General features: G+C 35.6%; 1 protein-coding gene and 1 non-coding gene across 16 annotated transcripts in view; both read right to left on the bottom strand.

Moving 5' to 3' along the window:
• Positions 1 to 23749, bottom strand: part of LOC106881649 (transient receptor potential cation channel subfamily M member 3) — a 701312-nt gene that overhangs the window by 178765 nt on the left and 498798 nt on the right. The window lies entirely within an intron of this gene.
• LOC128248799 (U6 spliceosomal RNA) lies at positions 2041 to 2147 on the bottom strand. Its single transcript, XR_008264960.1, has one exon. It is a non-coding gene; the product is annotated as a U6 spliceosomal RNA (small nuclear RNA).

The raw sequence follows: 23749 nt of genomic DNA, 5'->3' as shown, positions 1-23749 counted from the left end.
TAACTCTTTCTACTATAAGCACAAGGCCTGAAATTTTGGGAGAGTGGGAAGTTGACTGCATCAACCTCAGTGCACAACTGGTATTTATTTCATCAACTCCGAAAGGATGGCAGACAAAATCGACCTTGAAAGAATTTGAACTCAGAGTGTAAAAACGGATGAAATATCACAAAGTATTTTGTCTGGTGTACTAAAAATCCTACCAGCTAGCTGCCTAAATAATATCAACATCAAAACAACAACTGCCATCATTAACTTCTTGTCTTCCTCAGTACTTTTGTTATTATTATTAATTGTCCTGAGGATTTTTAACCTGGTAAATTACATTGTGACCTTACTAATGTTAGTGCAATGTAAATCACATCTAGTATAGTCTGTAATGTGGTTAGCATGAGGAAGGGCATCCAGCTGTAGGAACCATGTCAAAGCACATGCTGTGGTTTGACTGTGTTTTGGATCCTGTTGGATCATGTGAGTATGGAAGATGACATTAAAAGATAATGATGATGTGTAAGAATTTGTGGGTGTGTAGCTTACAGAGTGAATTTTTTTAGGGATGCAGGCATGGGTGTGAAGTTAAGAAGTGGTACTGGGTTCAATCCTACTGCACAGCACCTTGGGCAAGTGTCTTCTGCAATGGCCCCTGGTAGACCAAAGCCTTGTAAGTGAATCTGATAGGTGGAAACCAAAAGAAGCTCACCATATGTTTGTATATATAAGTGTGTGTGTGCGTGTGTGTGTGTGTGTGTGTGTGTGTGTGTGTGTGTGTGTGTGTGCGCGCGCGCATGCACCCTTATCTTGGCATCATGTGAAGGTTGTAAATATACATATCTAACATACAAACAGTGTTGTATATTTCCAGTCCAGTCTTCCAGTAAAGTCACGTCTGGCCATGTGGAAATATTACCTTGCTTGGGAACAGGTGAGGGTTGGTGACAGGAAGGTTCGGTGAATTCTGTCTGGCCCATAAAAGCATGTAACAGTAGTCGTTAAAACAGCGGTGTTGATGGATGGTGATGATAACAATGCACGTGTTACTTAATAGTACAATGTCTATATGGTTGTTGCTCTTATAAAATCCATAATTTTCTATGAAACTCACAAGTCTGCTAAACATAAATAACTACACATTATATCACGAGAACAAATAATGAATTAAAGAACAAATCAGACAGATTGCATAACCAAAATCCAATAATACTTTTGAACATAGTTTAAACATAGACGAGACACAATAACTGAGATCAAAGCAATGTCTGAACCTCACTACAACCATTGCACTTACAGCAAATAGTTTTCCTTCAAATTTGAAATTGGATCTCTTTTATCTCTCTTATTTGTTTCAGCCTTTTGACTGTGACCATGCTGGGGCACCAGCTTCAATTTTTTTTTTTTGTTGAATGAAATGACCCCCAGTACTTATTTATTTCTTTTTTAAACCTGATACTTATTCTATTGGTCCCTTTGCCAAACTGCTAAGTTACAGGGACATAAAAACATCAATACTGGTTGTGAAACAGCGGTGGGTGACAAACACACACACACACACACACACACATATATATATATATATATATATACATATATATATATATATATATATATGATAGGCTTCAGTGCCATCTACTAAATCCATTCACAAGGCTTTGGTTGGCCCAAGGCTATAGAAAAGACACTTGCCCAAGGTGCCACTGTGGGATGATGTCGGCGGCTGGGGAGATGACCAGAAGAAGAAGGGTGCGGAGGTGACGTGCGCACAGGCAGGGGAAGATTGTGCCCTTTTCGATTGGGGAAGCCGTGAGTGCAGGACGTGTCAGTGCTTTGTCAAGGTGAGGGAAAGCAGCTGCTATTTTTAGCATTTCAGGACGGGCCACATGGAAGGATACATTACCACCCGACAAGTTTGTGCCAACGAAGAGAAGATAGGTATCTTACTTCTAATCTCCCACATTCACTACAACCACCACACAGTGGGATTGAATTTGGAACCATGTGATTGGAAAGCAACCTTCATACCACACTGTCATGCTTGCACCTATAGAAAATACGGAATGCCTCGTGAATTTACATGTCATCCTTGTGCAGGATTCATACTAATCTTCTCTGTATCGTTCTAACTTTAGTATATGTACTTCCAAAGCTTGTACATTGTATAATATTTAAGATCTGAAGCTAAAACATTTGACAAACATCATTACTATATTTGGTAATGTAGACTGAAGATGGTTACTTCTGGTAAACAACAATATTATATAAATTAATATCCAACCAAGCATATATAACATCAGCCTATGGTAGGTGGTGCTAATCTAATGCAAAGGTTTAATTTTTACACCTAAAGTTGTTTTCTAGAATTTCATAGAAAAGCTCATGAAAATCCAGGGACTTAAATTTTTGAGGGATATTTTCTGTATGAAAGCTCAAAGCTATATGTCCTCAGACATATAATGTAATTTTCATCCTTCAACTTTTTCTCTATGAGATTATTCCTGCTGTATCTATCAACTATGTTCTAATACATAAGAAACTTTACAACTCTTATTCTGTTTATTTCTTGATTTACATAATATCTATTTAACAGTTGTACATCATCACCATTTTAAGCGTCACTTTTCCATGCTGCATGGGTCAGACAGAATTTTAGTAGGAGTGGACTTTCTATGTCCAGACAGCTGTCATGTTGCCAATCCTCACCTGCTTCCAAGTAAGGTTAATATTTCTCCAGGACCAGAGATGCTTTCACAGAATATTGGAAATGAAGGGTACTGACAGCATGACAGTAATACTTGTTTACAAATATTATGTAATTTCGAAGCATGGAGTCAGTAATTCACACACACACACACAATGGGCTTCCTTTATTGTCAGTTCACAATCCACTCAGAAGGATTTAAGCAGCTCAGGGCAAGAGTAGATGACACTTACCCAAGGTGTCATGCAGTGGAACTGAACCAGAAACCATACTTCTTCACTAAAACATGGTTGAAAATAATTTCCCCACATGCTCATAACTTAACATGTTAACATAACACTTGCCAGCACACTGTTCCTTGCTCACGACAAAACTGATTCTGGCAATGTGCCTCTCAGACAAACAGGTTCTAAACCAGACGTGAACAGCTCCGAAGACACACAAATATCTTAACCTAAATGTATTTGATATAAAAACAATACAAAAACAAAAATGTTGATTTCATTCTCAGTATTATGGATGTTTCAGTAGAAGCATAAAAATATTTGGAAGAAAAACAAAACCAGTCATAATAATACATCAATAATAATTAGAATATGTTATGCTTATGTATTAGTTTTGTAAGATTCTTGATTAGAAATTATAGTAGCAAGCCAAAATTATGAGACAGCTTCACCCCATCTTCACCTCCATCCCCATTTCATTCATGATGTTAACTCCATTGAAAAATCACCACACCACAGTTTCTTCTAACTGTCCTCCTACAAACTATAGACTAGACCCTTGCGATGTATATTGAAAAGGAAAATGTAGAAGTGATATGAGATTAGTAAAATTCAATATTGGAATCTATCTTCATTGATATTAGAATCGATCAATTTGCAATATCAAACCCTCAATAAGAATTGATTTGGATTGAGACAACTCATTCAATCCATGCCAGCATGGAAAGTGGATATATGATGATTATATAATACATCATATGACAAATGACTTTAAACAATTCAAGCTACATTACATGCAAAGCTATAAAAAATTTGTTTGTCAAAGGGACCTTCTTATTTTGCATATAAACCTACTGGGAGAGAAAACTAAGAAAGCCATATATTTGTCAATAGAATATTTTCTGCACAACAAACTTGTTATATCATCATTATTATCACCCCTGCCAGCATCGTCAGTATCATCATCATCACCATCATCACTGCCATCGCCATTGACATCTGTTATTTTCCATCTTCTATGCATGGGCTGGATGGTTAGACAGGTTTGAGGAATGCATCATGCTGCAATGTCTGATTTGGCATGGTTTCTATGGGTGAATACTCTTCCTAACATGATCCACTTTACAGAGTAATACTGGGTGCTTTATTTTGTAGTGTCACCTCTAGAGAGGTTGCTATGTAACTTACAAAGCTAAAGTGCTCAACTTTAGTCTTGTGGGAGTATAGAAGAGAGGGAGGTAACTTTATGCTAGGGGTTGAGAGGTTAAATTGTAAAAGTAGGGACAGGGACAAGTTTTTTGCTGTCTTGCAGAGGAGCTACATGACTACTCACATCACAGAAGAGTGGGTGGGAGTAATTCATATGGCATAAGAAAAACAAATGATGAAACATATTAGAAGGGGAAGAAAATATATGAAGGAATAGTTAAGACAGAATAACATACATATTAAGAAATATCCAGAAATATTTGACATTGGTGCAATGCATGGCCATGTGGTTAAGAAACTCACTTTGGAACCATGTGGGTTTGGGTTCAGTCCCACAGCATGGCATCTTAGGCAAGTGTCTTCTACTACAGCTCCAAGTCAACCAATGTTTTGTGAATGAAGTTGGTAGACAGAAACTGTGTAGGAGCTCATCATGTATGTGTGCATATGTGTTTATGTATGCACATATGTGTATGTGTGCACATGTGTGTATGTGTGCACATGTGTGTATGTGTGCATGTGTTCTCCCACTCCCACCCCACAGCTTGACAACTGGTGTTGATTTGAGTCAATAACTGAAACAAGTAAAAGATAAAAGCTAGTTAGCTTCAAAGAGGTGTAATTTAGACTTTTAGTCATCACAATTAACATTATTATATATTAAGGAGATGATATTTAGATACTTCAAATATCAGAAAATGTCATCTAAGATTTTCTCAAGATATTTAGTTCATCCAAGGTGAGCAGGTGCAATAATCGTTTGCATACCAAAATAGCACCTAATAATGTAATATCATGAATTGTGCTACAGTTTTACCATCAAAAGTCAATATCAATACTTATTCAGCCACCAAAGTATTACTGAAAAATGCATAAGCTTTGCTTGCAATATAACAGTGTCAAAAAAAAAAAAAAATGGAAAACAATAGTTAGGAACTGAAATAGTGTTTAGTCTGAAAATAAAAATGACAAGCTGTTACAGATAAGGTCTCCTTTATAAAAGGAATCTCCAAGGAAATTAAGTAAAACCGAATTAGTAATACATATGGAACTAAGAACCCAGTAAAGAATTTTTGTCTGTTACAACTGAAATGTGCTTAAATATTTCCAGGTTTGACAGGTACCATTTGTGCAGGACTATGTTATAACAAATGAGAGTTTGGAATAAAGATTCTGAATTGAAATCTATTTCACAGAAATATCTGTGTGTGTGTGTGTGTGTGTGTGTGTGTGTGTGTGTGTGTGTGTGTGTGTGTGTGTGTGCATATATATATATATATATATATATATATATATATATATATATATATATATATATATATGAATAGAACTGAAATACAAATCTTAATTTCTTCGGATACGTGACCCTAAATATCTGTTCCAGTGCAGGCATGGCTTCCCAAACACATGGTTTTGGGTTCAGTCCCACTGCATACCACTTTGAGTATGCATTCCACTATAATTTTGGACCAAGTGGATTTAGTAAATGGAAAGTAAAAGAAGCATGTTGTACACACAAGCATGTATAGATGTAAGTAAATGTGCACATAGGTGTGTGTGTATGTGTTAGTGCTTCTGTGTCTTGACATCACAGTTTAGTAGTAAATGTGTTCCATTCTCATACAAGGCACCATTCATTTCAGGTATTCTGTAAAAATATGTCTGACTATGGGGGAACATTACTTTGCTTCTTTGGTAAAAAAAAAAAAGGTGGGGGTTGATAACAAGAAGGGCATGCTGTCATAGAAAATCTGCCTCAATCAAGTATGGAAAAATAAACATTAAAAATGCTGAGGATGATGATGAAGACAATTTTCAAAATATATAATACTATATATATATACATACATACAGGGTGTGATGGGTAAATTGTCACCGTTTTATATTTTTTTAATTTCGTGCACTGTTTGTTTTTGATTTCATCGACTACACAATATAATAAAGTTAGTTGGACACTGTCTGTGAGAAAAAAGCACCACGACACAATTCACTCTGCCAGAAATTTCAAAACAACTTGCTGTACTGCTTGCCATTCATACTGGAAGCTCCAATACAAACATTTCAGAGTGTTTGGGTGTCAATCTGAGGACATGTACCGAGAGTGATAAAAATCAAATATTCAGTCAACATCATGGTGTTTAGAGTGATCACTAGCGATGGTTACATTACGCCTCTATTCATCTTCCAAAACGACCTCTGACTCAACACAAAGGCCTACATCAAGTGCCCGGAGAAGGTAGTGCTGCTCTGGGTCAAAAGGCTGGCTGCTGGACAACCGAATGTCTGGCAATAGGACTCTGCACCATACCACACAAGCAGGAGAACCCAGTCATGGCTGTCAGACAATTTCTGCAACCACATCACCCCAAACATCCAGCCACCTAACTCCCCAAACTGTAACCCCCTTGATTATTATGTGTGGGATGCAGTTGAGTGAGAGACCAATAAAACTCCTCGTAACACCTAATAATTAAGTGAAGGCAAGGATTATGGCAGCATTCACCAACTTAAAGAAGGAGACCAGCCAGAAGAGTTGCAGGAGATTCTGAAGTTGTCTGGAGGCCATGGTTGAAGCCAATTATGATTTTATTGAATAAATTTACTTGTTAGTATTTTAAGATACTTTTATGTAATTTTGATAAATACAGTAATCCCTTGCCATATCGCAGTTCACCTATCATGGTTTATTATTTAAGCTTACATTCATTTCTCTGTGGTGTTGTTTTGCATTTATGAAAAAATAAATACATACAAATTATAAAAATAACTTTAAAAAATATATAATACAGAACTATTTCTACTTTGTGGATTTTCACCTATCGCAGGGGTTTTTGGAACATAACACCAGCAATAGTCAAGGGATTATTGTATATCTGTTAAAATGAGATGTTAATGTTATTTTCATTTTTGAGTAATTCAGATAATTTATTCATTGCACCCTATATATGTTTTTTAAAGTTGATTTTCTTTGCAATATGTTTTCACAAAACAACCACCCCCATTAACTCCACATTAACTTTTGCAATAATATTTATGATTGTCTGATATCCAAGTAACTAATGTAATATATCCTGTTGTTATTGTGGGAATTTTTTCTTTTCTTTTTTTGTGTTAAACATTAATTATAGCTTCCAGAAAAAAAGCAAACTAAACTAATAATAATCATTTTAAGATCTCTGTCTTTACATACTCATAAAAAATAAACATAGCCTAATACAGGTACCTGGCAGAATCGTTAGCGTGCCAGGTGAAATGCTTAGTAGCAAAAGTTATATACAGTAATACCTCACTTTACAAGGACCCACTTTATGAGACCCAAGGTTTACGAGTTTTATTTTATAATAAATATTAATTTTGAACGAAGTGCAAAAGTTTCTACTACCATAACAAATGCTTCTGTGTGCTACTGAGAAATTTATAGAATGTGAAAAATAGCTTCTTCTAAGCAAACAACTCTAGGCTTGTGAATCGGTAATTGCGTCTTCAAGTGATGGTGTGCACGAGTCTAGTGTGATTCAGAAAACAGTAATAATATTTTTTTATCAGAAATGATCTTGACATTAACTTCACTTTACATAAAATATTCTTTACATTCTACTCTTATTTTATTGCCATTTATTTATGAGTATTATAAATTTTATAGGTAAAATATTTTTCTGGGAATGGACTACGATTTATAACATTGCTACTATGGGAAATTATTGCTCTGCTTTGTAAGTTTTCACTTACTGGGAACAAATTAACTCATATATTGAGGCATTACTGTGAATATATATATATAAATATATATATATATATATATATATATATATATATATATATATATATCATAAGATTTTTAAACTTTTAAATTTTCATATTCAAAAGAGACAGAGACTTCAAATTCGATATATCGATTTATTCACCACTCTATGTTAACATTTCTGTGCCAAACTTATCCAGTGACTGGTCCATTGGGAAAAAAATTATTATATATATATATATATATATATATATATATATATATATATATATATATATATATATATATATATAATGTATTGGACTAAATTGCCTATGTTCAGTCTACTGTAGGACAAAGGTCTCTGCATCTTCTCCCCAACAACCATGGTCTGATGTGGAGGCTGTGAATTTGAGCCAGACGTCATTCTGGTTTGATGAACCTAACTGCCACACTGACTTGATATGGCTTGGCAGAGGGGTGCAGTTTTCATACTCTTGCCCAGGTGTACCTAAGTTAATTACATCAACCACTGTACTCAACTAGTACTTATTTATCACCCCAAGAGGATGAAATACAAAGTTGGCTGTGGCAGTATTTGAACTCAGATTGTAAGGATGGATAAAATACTGCTAAGCATTTTGCCCAACATACTAATGATTTTACCAGCTTCCTGCCAAATATTATATTAGGCTATGTTTATTTTTTTATGAGTATGCAAAGAGAGAGATCCTAAAATGATTACTAGTTCAGTTCACTTTTTTTTTCTGAATGCTATAATTAATGATTAACACAAAAAATAAAAGAAAAAATTTGCACAATAACAACAGGATATTTTACATTACTTGGACATCAGATAATCGTAAATATTATTGTAAAAGTTAATTATAGATAATTAACCCTTTCATAGGCATATTTCTAATGAAATATGTTGCCATTGTGTCAATTTTTAAATTAACGAAGAATTTAGTAAAAAAACAAAAACATTATCAGTAACAATCTGGTGTTTGGAATATAAAATGGCATAGAATTTTGATGAAAGGTTAACATCTATATCATAGCTGGTAGTCTGTATCAGAGAACCAAATCAGTTTCAGGCAAGTTGGTATCAAAAGGTTTAAACCTTTTGCTTAAAGAGTGGCAAATGATAAATGGCAGTCAGCCTTTAAAATTTAGTTAAAAATCAGTAATTTAGAAGACTTATAAAGCAAATATGTGGCAGATGAAAAGACAACTGAATATCTCATATCTAATTAACTACAATCAAGGTTTGATGATTGAAATGAAAGACTGTCATATCTCTACATTTAACACGAGATTGATCTGCAACATAAAGAGAGAATTAATGAATTTTATATGTTCCTCTGGAGCAGAATAATAGTAATTCAAAAGATATTTCCAAGCAAGTTGTTCTGCTACATTTTAAGAAGAAAGGAAGGCACCCTTCCATCAAATGCCCTAATTTACAATTACTGGGAACTTGTATTTCTGTCTTCTATCATCACATTACAATTCCTTATATCGACAATGCAACAAAGACTCATATTAGTTATCAAATTATTGAATCATTGCTTGTACTATGGGAGTGAAAGTGCAGTTCCTATCCCTCTATTTTCTTTACAACTTTTCAAATTAAAAACGAAACCCACTTTTATATCATTATAATCATCATCATCGCCATTTAATGTCCGCTTTCCATGCTGGCATGGATTACACAGTTTGACTGAGGGCTGGCAAGCCAGAAGGCTGCACCAGGCTCCAATCTGATTTGGCAAAGTTTCTACAGCTGGATGCCCTTCCTAACGCCAACCACTCTGAGAGTGTAGTGGGTGCTTTTAGGTGCCACCAGTATGAGGGCCGGTCAAGTGGTACTGGCATTGATCATGCTCAAATGGTGCTTTTTATGTGCCACCTGCACAGGAGCCAGTCCAACAGCACTGGCAATGACCATGCTCAAATGGTGTTTTTTACGTTCCACTTGCACAGGAGCCAGCCAGGCGATGCTGGCAACAATCACGCTTGAATGGTCTTTTTATGTGCCACCGGCATGGGAGCCAGTCAGCAGCCTTAGCAACGATCACGCTCGAATGGTGCTTTTAACGTTCCATTGGCACAGGTGCCAATCAGGCAGTATTGTCATCTTCTGCAACAATGATTTCACTTGCCTCAACAGGGTTTCACAAATGTAGTTTATTATCCAATGATTGAAGGGTACTCTTAGATGAACTGGTTATGCAGCACTGGCATAAGCCATGGTTATGGTCTCACTTGGCCTGTCAGGTCTTCTCAATCACAGCGTATCTCCAAAGGTCCCGGTCACTTGTCATTGCCTCAGTGAGGCCGAATGTTTGAAGGTTGTGTTTCACCACCTCATCCCAGGTCTTCCTGGGTCTACCTTTTCCACACAGCTGTCCTCATCCATTCTCACCACATGACCTTACCAGCACAGTCGTCTCTCTTGCACACCACATCTAATGCTTCTTAAGTTCAACTTTTCTCTCAGGGCGCTTACACTCTGTCATGTATGCACACTGACATTACACATCCAGTGGAGCATACTGGCTTCATTCCTTGCAAGCTTACGCATGTCCTCAGCAGTCATGGTCCATGTTCCACTGCCATGTAGCATGGCTGTTTGCACACATGCGTCATACAGTCTATCTTTCATTCTGAGTGAGAGGCCCTTTGTCACCAGCAGAGGTAGGAACTCTCTGAACTTTGCCCAGGCTATTCTTATTCTAGCAGCTACACTTTCAAAGCATCCACCCCCGCTACTGACTTGGTCACTTAGGTCGCGGAAGCTGTCAACCACTTGTAGTTTTTCCCCCTGGAATGTGACGGAATCTGTTCTCTGCACATTTTCAGTGTTTATTGCTCCTGAGCATTTGCCACCCATGGAAACCATCTTCCCAGTTAGCCTTCCTTTGATATTGCTTATGACAAAAAGTTCTTGTTTAAAATGATCTAAATTAATACCTTCCAAACTTTCATGTTAATTTAAGCTTCAAACACCAAGCTTAATAATGATAATTATTTTGTTTTAAAAATTAAAATAAAAAGTCAGTATATTTCAACAGAAGCATGGCAACAAAAGTATTAAATCTCTTGATACCATTCCATTTGAAGCCGTCCCTGGTTCTATGATATGAATTTTCCGTTTTAAAATGATCTAAATTAAAACATTCATCAAAATTTCATGTGATGTTCCAAACACCAGCTTGACATCACAGAGTTATTTAATAAATTCTTCATTGTTTTAAAAATTAATTAAAACAAAGCCAGTATATTTCAACAGAAGTATGGTAACAAAAAAAGGATTAACTCTTTTGATATCAACCAACCTGAGGCTGCCCAAGATTCTGTGACACAAATTCCCTGTTTTAAAGTGATCTAAATTAAAACATTCCATCAAAAATTCATGTTAATTATGTTCCAAACAGCAGCTTAATAATTCTTTCTAATTGTGGCACAAGGCCAGCAATTTTGAGGAGACAGGAACGTTAATTACATCAAACCCTAGTACTTGACTGGTATTCATTTTATTGACCACAAAAGAATGGAAGGCAAAGTTGACCTCAGCAGAATTTGAGGTCAGAATATTTAGATCCAGAAGAAATGCTGCTTAGATTTTTTTCCAATGCACTTTCAGCTTGCCACCTAAAACAGCAGCTCAACAATATCAAATTATTTTACTAAATTCTTCATTATTTTCAAAATTAATCAAAACAAAGAGGGTGCATTGCAACAGAAATATGGTAACAAAAGAGTTAAAGTTTGCTGGACAATCTTGTTATCAATTACAAGACATGAAGCTTTGTATTCCTTTCTCTTTCAGATTGAGTAAAAATGTCTCTCCGCTTTCTGCCTGAACTTTGTATCTCCACAACATCCCTGCTTTACAAGTGGTTTGTCAGTCACTTCAGAGACAGGCTTCCTAACTCAGTACAGATACATCCAATTAAGGTTTGACATATTGGCTTTGTTAGACTTTAAGAGAAGAAGCCTGACTGCACATAATCATGTGATTGACAAATTGCAAAGTTAGTTAAAGGTAGATAGGCAAATATGTTCATCCCTAATGTCATGAACAATAATACAACTTTGGACCAGCAGCTGCCACCGCCATCTTTAACATTTTAGCAAACAGATTACTCTGTTGACTGTAATGCTTATTGATTCACATTGATTTAAATGAATCATGCATTATCTTATAGCTTTGTGATTTTGATGGTGTGATTATTTTTAGAATGACATTGTAGGGTTGGTGTGAAAGGTTGAATTTGGCCAGTTTGAAAATAAAACAGGTAGAATATTTGGGCTGGGTATGACCAGTTTAAATGCTAAAGGGTTAAATGTTCTTCTTCCATGCTGACATGAGTTGGATGGTATGACAAGATCCCATGGGTTGGAAACTGTGTCTGGTTTTAATGCTTACTATGGCATTGTTTCAACAGCTGCATGTTGTTCTTAACCCCAGCCACTTCACAACATACACTAGGTGCCTTTTATTTGTGTCATCAGCACTAGCGAGGTTGTCATGCAGCTTGCATTGCTAAGACTCCCTTCATCGGACTGAGGTCATAGTAGAGAGGGAGGCAGCTTTAAAGGGAGTGTGGCTTCCTATTTTCTTTTTAGATTTCAAATTAGACGTTATAAATATTTAATTCTTAATATCATCATCATCATTATAATCATTATGTCCATTTTCCATGCAGGCATAAATTAGTTTCACAGGAACTGGCAAGCCAGAAGACTTTGCCAAGCTCCACTGTCTTCTTTGGCATAGTTTTTCTGGATACCCTTCCTAATGCTAACCACTTTAGAGCATGGTACCAGCAGCCTTGTGGTCACCAAATAATTTACAAGACAAGACCCTTCAACTGTGGGAGGGAACAGTATCGAGGGAGGGAGAGAGATGAGGAAACACTATACATTTGAGACAGACAGAGATTCTTTACTCTAAAAAAAAAAAAATCTATCAGCATAGCTCCAAATTTAATATTCTATCTGCATCGCTATCACCTTCTTTCTATAACTCACTTAGTTTCAACATATTCTGCAACGCTTCAAGCAAACTACAACAGTTATTTCCTATAAAATTTCAATTTTGAGCAAAATATAAAGATGTAACAAATATGGAAATATAAAAATAGAAAATGTTAATGATTTTATTCCATAAACAGAAGTGAAATCTATACCCCCACTCCCTTTAGCAATGAAACAAATTAAGCGATGGTTCCAATTAAATTGTTATTTTCTTTCTTAGTTTTCAGAAATAATCTGAACTATACTTTTTAAACTTGTTTCAAACCAATTAACTTGAGATTGAAAAAACAAAAAAAGAGTTACTAATAAATTTGACAGTATTAATCTGTGGACAATCAATGAAGACTGGCTTAGTGTTGTAAACTATAATCAAAATCTAAATATGTACTCTTAAATAAGAAATGATTAAAGCAGTCTTGAAGATGTTTAAAGGTAGAAATAAACTGGTAGCACCACATAAACAACTGATCAGATTAGCTGAATTGAATTGAATGTATTGCAATGCATTGGCCAGCATTAATAATGATAAAAATAACCTACACATCTCCAGAACTATCCACAAATCTGTCTATATAATATACACACACATATGTATATACATACATCTACATCGAAACACATAAAAATAAATATATATCTACATACATACATATACACACACACACAAACATATGGTGGTAAGTTTAGGTTTCTTCCAACCAACCAATTCAATGATTTTACTAAGATTTGGTGAACAGGAAGTACCTGTGCAGATCAATAATTTTCAGTGGCTGTAGCTTGCACTGCACTACCCCACCTACTGGCCCAAGAAGACTTTCACCGGTGTAACATGGAAATTGACAAAACCAGGAACTTCCAAGGCCTCAGGTTTTATTTCAGAGATTTCCTTCTAGGTAGATTATACCTATACATACATACATACACACATGCGTATATATATATATATATATATATATATACATACATACACACACACACATATATATATATATATACACACATATATATATTTATATATTTATTTATTATACACACACAACTAAATCTATGCACATAAATCTATGTGTACATGTATTAATATACACCTATCTATCTATCTATCCATCTATCTATCTATCTATCTATTTATCTCACAAAAGAACTGAAAGTCACTAATCTAAGCAATAAAGAAGGAACAGTAACTGGGTATTTATTAGAAATGTAGAAAATTACTTATTCTCTGCAGCCAAGACAAAAAAAAAAGAAAAACAAAACAAACAACAGTGAAGCAAGATAGATTAGTTGAATATACAGCTCCGAGTTATGTGATCAGAAGATGAATGAATGTTATACTCTGGCTGAATGCAACTGTAAATAGAATGTGTCACACAGAAAGATATTTCCTTCGCTGATTACAGTAATCTTTATAGGTAACTGGTTGGATGGTAAAAATTTACAACATGCTATGATCTACAACCACAAAAAAAAAAAAAAAAAGGAAAAAAAAGGCCTATTTCAAACCCTATCCCAAATGATTATGCAGAACAGCATAATATACCAGAGAAATAAACCATCTCTAAGCAGCATAGGACTACCAAATTTTTTGGCATAGCCATACTTAGATTTGTCAGGAAAGTCACACAAAGGATTTGAAGAAGTTTGTTTTAGAAAGTATGCACAAACACACAGTTGAAGATGAGTGGGCTTTTTGCATAGAAATCTCTCCTTTCTCTCTCTGACACCCACACAGAGATCATCCCATATTTCATATTATGTGTGTGTGTGTGTGTGTGTGTGTGTGTGTGTGTTTGCACATGCATGTGTATATTACTATTATTATTGTTTAAGGTGGTAAGATGGCAGAATCATTAGCACACCAGGCAAAATGCTTGGCTTTGCCTTTCATCCTTTTGGGGGTTGATAAATTGAGTACCTGTGAAACACTGGAGTTAATGTAATCAACTAGTCCCCTCCAGGCTTTGTGCCTCTAGTAGAAAGGATTATCATCATTATTATTAATAAGGCAGTGAGTTGGAAGAATCCTTAGCATACTGGGCAAAATGCTTAGCAGCATGTTGTCCATCCTTAGGCTCTGAGTTCAAATTACTTTTGGATTTGATGAAATAAGTACCAGTCATGCACTGGGTTCAATGTAATTGACTTGTCCCCTCCTCCAAATTTTCAGGCTTTGTACCATTAGTAGAAAGTATTATTCCTATTATTAATTAGCCTGTCAGTGTTGACGATGACCAAGGACAACACATGGGAGAAGAGGACAGGGTACAATGTGTCCAGCTGTGGCCAATTAGTGTGATGCATGCTCGGAAAGGTCAGGCACTGGTGGTCTACTGGAACTGAAAGCAAAGAGTTGGTTTGCCAAGTGGTCAGAGGGAAGGAGTTTCAACTGAAATTAACTGCTTCAACAAAAATCACCCAATTTGTGCAAACAGACATGATAAAATGCATACAGAACAATAGCGGAAGAACTATTTTGCAAATGTAATAAACAATACAAGAGAGGGAAAAAAAAGATGTATTTGAAACATTAACCATCTCTGTATAAATGTGTATATTGTTGAAAGCGCTATTCTATGGAAAATTTGGTTCAGAATTATAAAAAATCACAAAGTACAAGAAAAGTTCACTGACAAGATTCTATCAAATTTTCCTTTCTATTAATGATAATAATGATATAACTACTACTACTACTACATCATCCTCATCAACATTTACTGTATATCTTTCAAGCTGGTGTGGGTTGAGCAATGTGAGAGGATCCAACTGTTCAAAAGTGAGTCATGCTTCACAGTTTGCACTGGCATGATTTCTACAACTGGATGCCCTTCCTAACACCCTGAGTATTTTTTCATGACACCAACCTTCATGAAGTCACCAGCTAGCTTGCAAGACTAAGATCCCCTTTGTTTGAGTGGGGACTACAGTAGAGAGGGAGGCAGCTTTTTGCTGGGAGACAAGAGTTTAAAGTATGAAGGAAGGGACCAGACGAGAACAAGTTTCTTGCTGCAGGGGAGTTACATGGCTACTCACAGTACAGACGAGAAGGTGGGAGCAACCAGTGTGGGTGGAAAGAGCTATAAATTCAAGTTAATGAATCTGAATTTTTCAAAAGATGTTGATTCCAAGTGACATATCCAATGAAAGCTAAATGTTATGAACTGAAACATCCAGCTAAAAATAACTGCTAAAAATAACTAATATATTGAGAAAGGAAAAATTAAACAAGAATTAAAACAGAACAGATTTGTAACAAATGTGAAATCTTTACCTACACAGGATATAACCTTTAAACAAAGAGTTATCTAGTTATTCACTAAATTTGCCAGAAATTCAACTGGAAATGGAATACAAACTATAAAAAAAAAGGGGGGATAGTACACACAAATACCAAGCGACTTTGTGAATGTCACTAGAAAGAGTATTGATATTAATTGCAGTCATACTTCATGCTCAGTGGCAGATTTGGAAATAGTAGTAAATCAATATTGTGGGGGAGGTAAAAAGACAAGCATTATACACACAATTTACTTCTATATAAATTTCCTATTTGTGATACCTAGAATCTCTCTCTCTCTCTGTCTGTTCTAATAGTTTGTCTATGAATAACCAGACTCTAACGTTTTTCTTGATTTAGTTTAATTTGGTGGATAGTAATCTCTATATAATAAAAGCTGATATAAATGTAGGTTGGTTGGCTGAATTTTTTTCCACCATACCTTTATATCAGATAGAGTGAGACAGAGAAAGAGAGTAAAATAAAAAGAGATATTGAGAGAGCTAATATAAAAGATGCAGGATCAATACACATACTGACCTTGGTGGCAGACAATGAGTAAAGGAATACCATCTACACCCACCCACACACACACACTCTGAGTAAGAGAGAAAGAATCATAGATGAGGAGGAAGAAGGAGCAAATGAGGAGTAATAGGAAGCATTCAAATTTTGCAGAAACAGGTTTTTCGATGGAATAGACTGATTATGTTGCTAAAGTTTAGAAAAATAACATATATTTATTGCAAATATACAAACGAGAAATTTAGTTTATTTAATTTCATTTCAAAGTAATAAATGTTTTTCTCTTGAAAATTAATATCCATTTCATCATTTTGTATAAATGTCAAGAAATATGATAAAGTTGAATTACAATCATTATAAGTATGCCACGTTTCCTGATATTACTCACTATGGTAAAAGTATACTTTGAAAGTTACTCATATGACATGTACACTCTAGTATCTGTAATAAATTGAAAAACTTCCATTTTATATCATTTTTAAAGGACCTACTATTTAACTGCTTTAAAATTCTGATGAATTACCTTAGTGAGAACAAGTGAACTTTCATTCACTTAATACTTCATTAAGTTTGGCTATGTGTTACCTCACTGTGCACTCATCTACGTGAATAAAAGAAAAACTATTATTGATTTCTGTAATTGACTATATGGAGACAAAAGATGAGAATAGTTTTCTTTAAAAATGTTTCATAGATTCAATTTTTTAAATTATTAAAAATTTCTTAGTTAAAAATCAAATGTTGCTTCTTTTATAAATTGTCTTAACTACTCAACCATCATTATCCTGTCTTTTTAAATGAAGTCTTTCACGTGAATCTTAACGATTCCAGTTATTTATTGAATCATTTTTAACATTTAACTATTATACTATTGGCTGTCAGGTAAAATACCAGCTCTATTGGAAGTTAACATATGCTTACTTTTATGACATTACTCTTTCACTCATTTTAGTCATTGCATTGTGGTTCCACCTTAAGTTTAGTCAATCATATCAACTCCAGTATATATTTTAAGTATGTTAGGTATTTTATTAGTCCCTTTTTCTGCCAAATAATGTGAGTAAGCTGAGTAGTAAAATTGTTCTTTTATTTTTGTCAGCTTTGAAATCAAAGCTGATTTTTACCCATGAACACTGAAATTATGGAAACAGTATTTAGGGTTATCTGCTACATTTATAATTCGAAAGTGAGCCAGTAAGCTTTTCCCTTACAAAGCAGTTTGATGAGAGGATTTGGTTGATAATTCTAGTCGGTCAAATAACAGCATGAAAACGAACTGCATTAATTGGTAGTTTTATACCTTGCTTCCTGATTCAGAGCAAAACACTTCTGCCAAGTCTTTTAACCCATAGTAAATGTTTACCATGGCTTTTAGGCTTCTTTTTATGACTTCCTTAATACATTCCTCTGAACAGGAGATCTAAAACAGAAGATCTTAAAAAGCACTCAGATCTGCTTAGGTTAATTGAAATCTACTTTAGTTCTAAGCTTCCATCAAAATTGCAGAAAATCTTTTACAAGCAAAACTTCAAATAAATGCAGAGAAACTTAGACAAAACGAATATATTTTGAAGTCATTACCAAAATGTTTTTACAAGAAAATCTATAAAGTATATATATATTTTAGCTTACAGCCAGGTAAAAATGATAAAAAAACTAACAAAGTTCTTAAATTTATAAAAATAAACCCTACAAAGATAGAAAAAGAAAAAAAGAAAGAAAAACACACACACACAGTAGCAGCAGTAGGGTTTTAGTGTCCATTTTTCCTATCCTTGTAAGGGTTGCATGGGATTTTCTATGGTTGGTTGTCACCATCTCTCACTTGTTTCCAAGCAAGGTAAAATTTCTCCATGGCCAGGCAAGTTTTCACAAAAGATTAGAAACGAGGAATACTCACTTTAATGAAACTATCATGCAATATCAAGACAGGGAGACACAAACATAGACACACACCGATGCACACATGCATATATATAGGCGTACATACACATACATATACCTACACATGCATATGCCAGTAAGGTGAGGGTTGGAAATGAGTACAGCAATGAATTCCGGGTAGAGGTAGGGGTCCACCAAGGTTCCGTCCTCAGCCCCCTCTTATTTATCATAGTCCTCCAGGCAATCACAGAGGAGTTCAAGACAGGTTGCCCCTGGGAGCTCCTCTATGCTGATGACCTTGCCCTAATTGCGGAGTCACTATCAGAACTAGAGGAGAAGTTTCAGGTGTGGAAGCAAAGTCTAGAATTGAAGGGCCTTAGAGTCAACCTAGCTAAAACCAAAATCCTAATAAGTAGGAAGGTAGATTAAACACAAACCCCTTCAGGTAGATGGCCCTGCTCAGTATGTAGAAAAGGAGTAGGTAGTAACTCTATAAGATGTACCCGGTGCAAGCTATGGACACATAAGAGGTGCAGCAACATCAAAGGCAGGTTAACTAGCAAGTTAGTTTTTGTTTGTGGCAGATGTTCAGGTGCAATAAAGACTGTAAACAAACAGGAAACAACTTCTATCTCATTCCAGGGTGAAAAACTAGAGGTAGTCGATAGCTTCCGCTATCTGGGCGACCAAGTTAGTAGTGGGGGTGGGTGCGCTGAAAGTGTAGCTGCTAGAATAAGAATAGCCTGGGCAAAGTTTAGAGAGCTTTTACCCCTGCTGGCGACAAAGGGACTCTCACTCAGAGTAAAAGGCAGACTGTATGATGCATGCGTACAAACAACCATGCTACATGGCAGTGAAACATGGGCTGTAACTGCTGAGGACATACGTAAGCTCGCAAGGAATGAAGCCAGTATGCTCCGTTGGATGTGTAATGTCAATGTGAATACCCGTCAGAGTGTAAGTATCTTGAGAGAAAAGCTGAACATTAGAAGCATCAGTTGTGGCGTGCAAGAGAGATGATTGCGCTGGTATGGACATGTGGTGAGAATGGAGGAGGATAGCTGCGTGAAAAAGTGCCACACCCTAACAGTTGAGGGAACCCGTGGAAGAGGTAGGCCCAGGAAGACCTGGGCTGAGGTGGTGAGGCAAGACCTTCGTACATTGGGCCTCACCGAGGCGATGACTACTGACCGAGACCTTTGGAAATGTGCTGTGCGTGAGAAGACCCGGCAAGCCAAGTAAGATCGTTGCCAGTGCCCCTGGACTGGTTCTTGTGCGGGTGGCACATGAGATGCACCATTTTGAGCGTGGCCGTTGCCAGTACCGCCTGACTGGCTCCTGTAGGATTTTCGAGCGAGATCGTTGCCAGTGCCCCTGGACTGGCTTGTGCGGGTGGCGCATAAAAGACACCATTTCGAGCGTGGCCGTTTTCGTGCGGGTGACACGTAAAAGCACCCACTACACACTCTGAGTGGTTGGCGTTAGGAAGGGCATCCAGCTGTAGAAACTCTGCCAAATCAGACTGGAGCCTGGTGTTGCCATCCGGTTTCACCAGTCCTCAGTCAAATCGTCCAACCCATGCTAGCATGGAAAGCGGACGTTAAACGATGATGATGATGATGATATGTACATACATACATATACAAACACCTACACATGACAGGCTTCTTTCAGTTTCCTTCAACCAAGTCCACTCACAAGGCTTTGGTTGGCCTTGGGTTATAGTAAAGGACATTTACTCAATATCTAACAGCAGGCAATTTTCATTGAGAAGAAACACCTATGTATGTAACTATTTACATTATTTACATTTGACGGATATTTGTCCTCATCTTGTTTGTTGTTAACACTTTTCGGCTGACATACCCTTCAGCCTTCATCAGGTGTCTTGGGGAAATTTTGAACCTGGGTTCTCATTTCTAAGGTATTTTTCGATGTTATTATTATTATTATTATTCAGGTCACTGCCTGGAATTGAACTTTGAATCTTGGGGTTAGTAGCCCGTGCTCTTAACCACTACACCATAGAGAACTGTATTACCTATGTATGAAGATGTGTGCATACACACTTTTGCTTGCAAGATATTTTTCTATACTACCTCCCCCAAACGATATATAAATTCTACTATCAACAATTCAATAGTCTTAATTACTCAATAGCAAATTCTAAAAAGTATTTTAAGAAGACAAAAAGAAAAAAAAAAAGATATTTAAGTAATATTTTGTAAAAGTGAATGCAATGACAAAATATATGACATCTAAGAATATATTTATGAACACTCCACTGAATATAATTCTGAATGGAGTTATTAATCATTTTTGGAATAAGCTAAAATAATAACATTATGGTTTAAATGAAGAATCTATAATAAAACCAGGATGTATGGGAATATTGTAGATATATATCTACCTTTATTTGTGTGGTAATTGATAAAAAAAAAACTATAAAAAAAAACATACAGGTGCGAACATTTTCCAACTGGGAATCTAATGACATTATTTTCAGTACAAAAATTTCAACAGCTTGGATAGGATTTATGAAATTTACAGATGCCAATTCTAACAAAACTTATGACCAAAAGAGAAAAACACTCACTCACTCATACACATATAAAATTCAAAACCTTACAAAATTAGTTATTTTAACCTGAACCACCACCACTGCCGCCACTGCCACCACCACCACCATCATTATTATTATTATTAATAATATCAACTTTTCCATGCTTGCATGGGTTAGATGGTACTTGTTGAGGCAGATTTTGTGCGGTCAGATGCACCTCCTTTTCTAACCTTCACCTGCTTTCAGGTAAGTTTATATTCAACCCTAGCTGGACATATTTTTATAGAAGATTGAAAATGAAAAGTACCACTTGTATGAAGGCGACAGTCATAAGACAAGAAGTCACAAATACACACATACATATACATGTGTGTGTATACAAGTACACACACACACACACACAATATATATTTTATTCTTTTAACAAGTATAGTATTAAGAATGACTTCAAAGGTTTGGCCAGCTAAGCCATCATCAAACTGTCAATACTATTCCTGTTAAAGCATAATAAATTTATACTCTATTTTCAGATTAATGTAATTTTGTTTTCATTATAAATGAACATAAAAGCAAACATTAATATATATATAACACAAATAAGAATGGAGACAACCAGAGTTTTAATTGGTGATTACACCATACATTACCACTGATTGTTTTTATTGTGCCGGAATATTTAGATACAGAAAAAACAGGCATAAAATACCAGTCAAATTAATATATTCAAAAATATATGCTAACACATTATCAAGGTAATCCAAAACATGCTAAATTCAAAGCGAACTAGGAAAATACTTCTAATAAACAGATACGAAAAGAGTATTATGAAGAAATATATTATTCTAAGAAAAGTCAGTTTAGTATTTAACTCTTGATGATGTCAGCCAATAACGAAAGAATAAATATAAACTCTTTCAATTTCCTTCTACCAGAACCACTAATCACAAGTCAATCTGGAGTTAAAGCAGAAGACACTTGTCCAAGGTGTTACACGGGGGCTGAACCCAAAGCCCTGTGGTTGTGAAGCTGTGTCTACATCTATAATCACTTTAAAAAAGCATACAATAAATACCAGACGTCTCATCAATGGTTGGTGATGTTTGAATACGTAGGATATGTGGATGTCAATTAAAAGACTTCAACTGCACGACAGTGTGACCAATTGAAGTGTGTGCAAAATCAGCAGCAGTTGTTACATTAGTTACAAAATTGCTTAAATATTGGTTCTGTTTATCATTGCTGTTGTTTTAGCTAACTTGGAAACAGGTGAGAGCTGGTGACAGGGCGGGCATCCAACAATAAAATAATTTACCAACTAATTCTGCCTGAGCTACGCAAGCATGAAAAAGTGGATGCTAAAACAATGATAATGACGGTAGTTTTGTACATCATTACGTATGTGGTGATCCTCCCTCATGCAACCAGGTGAAGTCATTCAACAGCTATATAGCCATACACTGGCTACATAAGTGGCCAGTGTATGGCTATATAGCTGCTGAATGACTCTCTCTAGAGCAGGAAATGGTGAAACTCTTTACTGTCTACTTTTGTTTCAGTTAGTTTTATTACTAGATATGCTTCAGTTGAATGAGACATTGATTTGTTGTATCTCAATTCTGTAAGGTATCTGACCAAGTATGTTTATTTCCAGTCTCTTATTTCAGCAATGCTTTCCATTCACATGTGATCTAAAAGAACAGTATTTCTAGAACTTATTCATAATACAACTACTTCTACATCACTTTTAACTCAAACATTGTTTCTTATGGGTGTTATAACTGAAAATTTTTCTTGCTCCAATCCTAAAACATTTTTGGAATTAAACAGGCTGGTTAATAACAGCAAATTATTATACAAATTAGGCCTATAGAGGTCAACCTTTTACTGGTACATAAAAAATATGAGAGAACCTAAGTATAATGTTTTGTTGTATCCATATTTTCTACATTAGCAACCTTGACTTGTAATAATTTGTAATAGTCAAACAGGTCTCTTTTCTTATAACATCTACCAAATCTATGTTCTAACTTACTGCTGTAACTATGGTGATTCAAATGGCACCAATATTTCAATTGGTTGTAAACATAAAGCTAACTCCTTTCTGGTTTACACATGGAACCCCAATTTCCCGATTCATAAAATAATATTACAAGATACACTCTACACCCACATTATAGGCTCTCACTTCAGCTAGAAATAGTGCAAACTTGCTGAGGACAACAGACGAGCTATGAAGTACCAACTGTAGTAGTAATCACCATGTGACTCAGATAATCCCTAACAGGGACCAATATGAACTCATATCAAGAACCTAGGTAAGCTCAATGATATTACCTCAATATCTTTATATAGACATCACCTTTCACAGCTGCAGTTAATACTACAGAACTTTATAAGAAAACTATTTCAGCTTGCAAACTAACTCAGCTTTCACAGAAAACATGTGGTTCCAAGGAAAGTAAACCCCTAATTGTATTCACAGTAAAACACTAATACCATTCCTCAGTCACTTTGTACAAATCTCCCTTGCATTTGGTGTATGCACAATCCACTTGCATCTGGTGTGTGTATATCAGATAGAATCCACTTGCATCTAGCAGACACATGCATATAG

This window comes from Octopus bimaculoides, chromosome 9 (genome assembly GCF_046866305.1).
Source record: "Octopus bimaculoides isolate indiv1 chromosome 9, ASM4686630v1, whole genome shotgun sequence".
NCBI classification, from domain to species: domain Eukaryota; kingdom Metazoa; phylum Mollusca; class Cephalopoda; order Octopoda; family Octopodidae; genus Octopus; species Octopus bimaculoides.
The sequence above is the reverse complement of the archived record's forward strand: the minus strand, read 5'-3'. Positions and strand labels throughout refer to the sequence as shown.